This window comes from Lepus europaeus, chromosome 11 (genome assembly GCF_033115175.1).
Source record: "Lepus europaeus isolate LE1 chromosome 11, mLepTim1.pri, whole genome shotgun sequence".
Lineage (NCBI taxonomy): Eukaryota > Metazoa > Chordata > Mammalia > Lagomorpha > Leporidae > Lepus > Lepus europaeus.
In genome coordinates this window covers 19,205,875-19,212,800 of record NC_084837.1, presented here as the reverse complement: position 1 = coordinate 19,212,800, position 6,926 = coordinate 19,205,875, and the positions used below count along the sequence as shown (strand labels likewise).

Here is a 6,926-nt window from a genome sequence, read left to right as displayed (position 1 = left end):
AATTTGGGAAATAAGGAAAATAGCTCGAGTGTCCATGTGTCTTACAGCAAAACAATATGACGAGAGTTATAGTACATGTGTAGAGCTAAAGCTGTTAATTGAAGTTTGTAATGCTGTTTATAAAAATACAATAAAATAATTCATACTCCTTCGAAAGTAGAAAAGTGCATTGATACTCCATGCACGTGGCAAAAACCAATAACAGAACTTAGTCCAGTTACAAAATTCAAGTTACTACCATACATTTTTCAAAAAAATCTATCCTTTTTTTAAAAAAAGTATTCTTTTAAAAAAAAAGATTTATTTATTTGATGGCCGGCGCCGCAGCTCACTAGGCTAATCCTCCGCCTTGCGGCGCCGGCACACCAGGTTCTAGTCCCGGTCGGGGCACCGATCCTGTCCCGGTTGCCCCTCTTCCAGGCCAGCTCTCTGCTGTGGCCAGGGATTGCAGTGGAGGATGGCCCAAGTGCTTGGGCCCTGCACCCCATGGGAGACCAGGAGAAGCACCTGGCTCCTGCCATCGGATCAGCGCGGTGCACCGGCCGCAGCGCGCCTACCGCGGCAGCCATTGGAGGGTGAACCAACGGCAAAGGAAGACCTTTCTCTCTGTCTCTCTCTCACTGTCCACTCTGCCTGTCAAAAAAAAAAAAAGATTTATTTATTTGAATGGCAAAGAGACAAAGAGAGAGGGAGAGGGAGAGAGAGCGCTTCCATTTGCTGGTTTACTCTTCAATTGGCTGTAACAATCAGGTCTCAGCCAGTCTAAAGGCAGGAGACAGGGACCCAAGTACCTGGGCCATCTTCTGCTGCTGTCTGAGGGGCACAGTAACAGGGAGTTGGATTGGAGGCAGAGTGGCAAGGACTTGGACCACTCCAATATGGGATGCTGGTGTCACAAGCAGCGGCTCGATCCACTGCACCACCATGCTGGCCCCAGACATGTATTCTTCAAAATAAACGCTAAGGGTGAGTGTTTGGTGCAGAAGTTAGGTGCCAAGTTAAGCCACTTGGGGTGCTTGCATCCCATAAGAGCCTGGGTTCAAGGCAGATTTGAAAACAGAGTATACAAATTCCAATGAGGGAAACCAACGGAGAGAAAGTTATGAAGAGACAAGAATGGAAAATGAATCTCAAAGGAATGAGAACAAAATATCTCAAAAAAAAAAAAAAAAGTTCAGAGGAATTTTAACTTTGTGAAAAGCAATTTAAAAGATTCTTACAAGTTTAAGAAAAACAGACAAAACAGAAATGCTGGTATACATTAACGTTTAAATCATTTGTAATACTGTACACATAAAGAGAAAAAAAAATTGATTAAAGCCAACATAAATAACCCAGTTTGAAAAAAAGACAACATACCAAGACATAAGAATGTAAGGGCCGGGGCCAGCTTTGTGGCACAGAGGTTAAGCTGCCGCCTGCAACATGGGCATCCCATATGGGCACCTGCTTGTCGGGCTGCTCTACTTCCAGGGCAGCTCCCTGTGAACGAATGCACCTGGGAAAGCAGAAGAAGACGGCCCTAGCGCTGGGGCTCCTGCACCCACGTGAGGCTCCAGGCTCCTGACTTTGGGCTCCTGGAATTGGCCTGGACCAGTCCATGCCATCGCAGCCACTGGGGAATGAACCGGCAGATGGCAAGATCTCTCTCTCTCTCTGTCTCTCCTTCTCTATAATTCTGCCTTTCAAATAAATAAGTGTAAAACCCTTTAGATAAGATTTGTGGAGTCCAGGAGTTAAGAATTTGTCCCCCCAAAAGAATAAACCGTACTTACAAGGAGGATTTCAAGTGGTCCTAGTCAGTAAAAGGAGAGAATAAAAAATGAAAGATGTTTGCCACGAGGACAAAGATTTTTGCGAGGAAGCACAAGTACTCCAGAGAATAATAACACATGTGAAAATGGAACTGGGGAAGCAGGAGACAGTAAGACAAGCAGATTTGAAAGTACACTTTAGGCCAGCGCTGCAACTCACTAGGCTAATCCTCCGCCTGCGGCGCCGGCACACCAGGTTCTAGTCCCCGTTGGGGCGCCGGATTCTGTCCCGGTTGCCCCTCTTCTAGGCCAGCTGTCTGCTATGGCCCGGGAAGGCAGTGGAGGATGGCCCAAGTGCTTGGGCCCTGCACCCCATGGAGACCAGGAGAAGCACCTGGCTCCTGGCTTCAGATCAGCGGGATGCACCAGCCGCGGCGGCCATTGGAGGGTGAACCAGCGGTAAAAGGAAGACCTTTCTCTCTGTCTCTCTCTCACTGTCCACTCTGCCTGTCAAAAAAAAAAGTACACTTTAAATTAAAAAAATCTAGATGACATATATGGATATTTGAGTGGTGAAAAACTTCAGCTGAAAGCTAGTTTTAATTGTGTGACTATGTGTGAGGTTCAAAATTATTTTAAAATTGAGCATAAAATGGCTGGCGCTGTGGCTTAACAGGCTAATCCTCCGCCTTGCGGCGCCGGCACACCGGGTTCTAGTCCTGGACTGGGCGCTGGATTCTATCCCGTTGCCCCTCTTCCAGGCCAGCTCTCTGCTATGGCCCAGGAAGGCAGTGGAGGATGGCCCAAGTCCTTGGGCCCTGCACCCGCATGGGAGACCAGGAGAAGCACCTGGCTCCTGGCTTCGGATCAGCAAGATGCGCCGGCTGCAGCGGCCATTGGAGGGTGAACCAATGGCAAAGGAAGACCTTTCTCTCTGTCTCTCTCTCTCGCTCACTGTCCACTCTGCCTGTCAAAAAAAAAAAAAAAAAAGCATAAAATGATATAATAAATATGAGACATTTTTGATAATTAAAAAGAATTATACAACTGCAAGGAGTGTTTCCATGATGCTTTGCAGTCATTAAGATGTCTTTCTTACTATTATTTTCCATAACAAATGTGATGATGTGGGTTCTTGACAATAATAAGATATGTGGCCTGCGCTGTGGCTCAACAGGCTAATCCTCCGCCTTGCGGTGCTGGCACACCAGGTTCTAGTCCCGGTCGGGGCGCTGTATTCTGTCCCGGTTGCCCCTCTTCCAGGCCAGCTCTCTGCTATGGCCCAGGAGTACAGTGGAGGATGGCCCAAGTGCTTGGGCCCTGCACCCCATGGGAGACCAGGTTAAGTACCTGGCTCCTGGCTTTGGATCAGCGCGGTACGCCGGCCGCAGCAGCCATTGGAGGGTGAACCAACGGCAAAGGAAAACCTTTCTCTCTGTCTCTCTCTCACTATCCACTCTGCCTGTCAAAAATAAAAAAAAAAAAGATATGCACATCCAAATGTTTTTCACTGAGCTCAAAGTCAGTATGAATGTAACTGTTCTATCAGAATTCTCGAATAAAATATTTCTTCATCTTATAGTCTTATTTTCAATTTTCTCTCCAAAGGAATATTTTCAATTAGTTGGTTTTTTTGTTTTGTTTTTGCCAGGCAGAGTTAGACAGTGAGAGAGAGAGACAGAGAGAAAGGTCTTCCGTTGGTTCACCCCTCAAATGGCCGAAGCTTCCTCCCGGTCTCCCATGCTGGTGCAGGGCCCAAGCACTTGGGCCATCCTCCACTGCCTTCCCAGGCCACAGCAGATAGCTGGACTGGAAGAGGAGCAACCGGGACAGAATCCAGCGCCCCAACTGGGACTAGAAGCTGGGGTGCCGGTGCCGCAGGTGGAGCATTAGCCTAGTGAGCCGCAGTGCTGGCCACAATTAGTTTTTTTTAAAAATAGTTTTTGCCTGGCCCATAAAAATGAAACTCTATGGCTATCACCTTGGTAATTTTCATATAACTTCAGGGAGGCTACCAAGTATACTTTATTATATTCTCTCTTTATCTTAGGAAAATGAGTAAGGGGCAATTATTTACTCAAATAATCCATGCCTATGAACAGTACCTCTGTCTGAAGCAAAGGAACAAATTGATGGACACTGTCATCTAGAAATTCAATACTTAACAATTCAAGGGCAGGCAGGGTGGTACAGTGGGTTAAGCTGCCACTTGGGATGCCTGTATCCCGTACTGGAATGCCTGGTTTGACTCACAGCCACTCAATTTCTGACCCAACTTTTTGCTAATATGGTCCTGGGAGGTAACAGGTGATAGTTCAAGTGGTTAAGTCCCTGCCATCCACGTGGGGGACCCGGATGAAGTTCCAAGCTCCTGGCTTGTGGTCTGACAGTTGCAGGCATTTGGAAAGTGAACCACTAGGTGGAAGATCTCTCTCTCTCTCTCTTTCTTCTCTCCCTCTCTCCCTCTCTCTCTGTCACTGCCTTTCAAATAAATAAATTTAAAAATTCAGCTAACTGATTAAATAAACCCCATCACTTTGATTTCCCCGATACACAGGTTTTTGGGTTTTTGCTTGTTGCTTTACTTTTAAGACCAGAGTATCATTTCATATCTTACTTCTTTGAGACACTGATTTCTTCACCATGGTATTTCTCCAAGTAATGAAAGCATAAGGAGAATCCTGAATAGTCATATATCTTCAATTTCTTATTTTGACTTTATACTAGGTCTCCATCTTTTTAGTTCTTTTTAATTTCTGACAGTGTAGAGTGTCTATGGCCAGGATATACAATTTCAACACATTTACACTTGCTTTTACTTCTAGGTGAGACATGAAACAGTATTGCTGAGAAAATTATTAGAAATACAAACTACACCTCGGTTGTGATTGCCTTAAGAATCAATATCCTTTTATTTGAACAGGCGGCAGCAGCAATCATTAAGATAGGACCCTAGCAAGTCAGCTTAAATTATAGCTCAATCATGAAGTTGTTAGATCATTTGGACAAATCGTTGCAACAATTTCCATTTCTCCCACTTGTAAGTATAATAAACATAACCATCCTTGCTGGATGCTTTGAGCTTGAAGAACATGTGTTTGGAAAAACTTTTCCAATTCTTAGGTATCTAATATAAAGGGGGAAAGACACTATTTACAAAAGTAACTATCTGTCTCCAGGTCAGGTTGCATGTCACATGTATTTAGAATCATGTCTATCCCTATGTGAGTAGTATCTGTGTACACATATGACGTTAGAATAACAGCACCAGGGGTGGCGCTGTGGTGCAGCGGGTTAAAGCCCTGGCCTGAAGCACCAGTATCCTATATGGGCGCCAGTTCTAGTCCTGGCTGCTCCTCTTGCAATCCAGCTCTCTGCTATGGCTTGGGAAAACAGTGGAAGATGGCCCAAGTCCTTGGGCACCTGTACCCACGTGGGAGACCCGCAAGAAGCTCCTGGCTCCTGGCTTTGGATCGACACAGCTCTGGCCTTTGCAGCCATGTGGGGAGTGAACCAGCAGTTGGAAAGACCTCTCTCTGTCTCTACCTCTTTCTGTAACTCTTTCAAATAAATTAAATAAATCTTTATAAAAAAAAAAAAGAAGAAGAAGAACACAGCGCCTCATGAAAGAAAATCCCGAATAGGCTCTTAAAAATAATAAAGCGTCTGAGGAATAAAGCCAGAGAATTAGTTAAAATGCCTGATCCATTCATTCCACATAGCATTCCAACCCTGTCAAGGCCACAGGATTTTTTTTGTTGATACTTTTTTTTTTTTTAACTCTCCCAAGTGAAAAATATACCAAAAAGCAAAATTCCACTGAGAGCCAACTGCCGAGAGAGCCATGGACGTGACTGGCCACGTTAAAACGCCAGCTTGCTTGGCAACCTGTGTGCTCCCGCCACTCGCCTGTCCCTCCTCGCACCCAGTGGGCTGGGAACAGTTCCCATGCCGTCGTCTGCCGCCTCTCTTCCTGCAGTCTATTAGACAAAAACCCTCTGCTGGCTGTGGCTGAGAGAGGGTTCTGGAGCCCCTAATTATCTGCTGTAGCTCCAATTTCCTAGGATTGGACCACTAGCTAAAACAGCCATGTGCGTAACTTTTCATCAGGCATTATTCCATTTTATGATTTCTAACGGCTTTTTCTCATATTACAGCTGCCACACTTCCTCCGCAATGCACACCCTGTTCCTACCAGCTGTTATTTAAGTCTTCCTGAAATCTCAGCTAATAAGATCTCCTGTATATAAAAAAAAAGCCATGCCTTTTCTTTGAATTTCTTTCAGACAGACAAACCCCTGCCAAGACACACAGCTGACCAAAAGTCCACCATCCGGCTGATACTGCCAGCGGCAGCAACTGCTGAGAAATACCAGAAGTTAAAAGGCAATTCTGCTTTTCGGATGCAGTAGGTTAAGGGCTGTCTTACGGCAGCACAGAAGTAGCAGATGTTAGAGCCGCTGGTCGCTGCTGGAGGATGCATTCCAAATCCACAACCTTGGGGAGCGCCTCCGATTTGCCAGGACATCTTGGTCTTTCCCTTCTTCCTGTGATAGTGCCAAGAAAAGAAATTCACTAGAGATTAGGTTTGGGATTTGTTGGGCAAAAGGGATTCATGTATTTTCAATGCTTTCCCTGTCTCTAATAGCTTTAAGGTGTTTCATTTCATTTCAAACATTACCATTGTGAGTGTTCAGCAAGGTCTTTTACAAAGTGGTTATCAGAGCACTTTTTTTAAAAAAGATTTATTTATTTTAATTGAAAGGCAGAGTTACACAGAGGCAGAGAGAGAGAGAGAGAGAGAGAGAGAGGTCTTCCATCCACTGGTTCACTCCCCAGATGGCTGCAACAACCGGAGCTGCGCTGATCCAAAGCCAGGAGCCAGGAGCCTCCTCCGAGTCTCCCACGTGGGTGCAGGGGCACAAGCACTCAGGCCATCTTCTACTGCCCTCCCAAGCCATAGCAGAGAGCTGGATCGGAAGTGGAGCAGCAGCATCCATATGGGATGCTGGCACTGAGGGAAGTGGCTTTACTAACTACGCCACAGTGCCGGCCCCTCAGAGCACTTTTCCAAATTGAAATGTTTCTTTTGGGGACAGGCGTTTGGACTAGAGATTAACACATTTGTTAAGGTGCCTTCGTCCCACATAAGAGTGCCTGGACAATGCCCAG

At 45.7% G+C, this 6,926-nt stretch overlaps 1 long non-coding RNA gene across 1 annotated transcript in view; it reads right to left on the bottom strand.

Annotated features, from left to right (window-relative positions):
* Nucleotides 1–5,658: 5,658 nt before the first annotated feature.
* The window catches only part of LOC133769813 (uncharacterized), a 39,663-nt gene continuing 38,395 nt past the window's right edge, over nt 5,659–6,926 (bottom strand). Inside the window, exon 4 of the long non-coding RNA XR_009867278.1 lies at nt 5,659–6,301. This is a non-coding gene — a long non-coding RNA (uncharacterized LOC133769813). The remainder of the gene's footprint in view (nt 6,302–6,926) is intronic.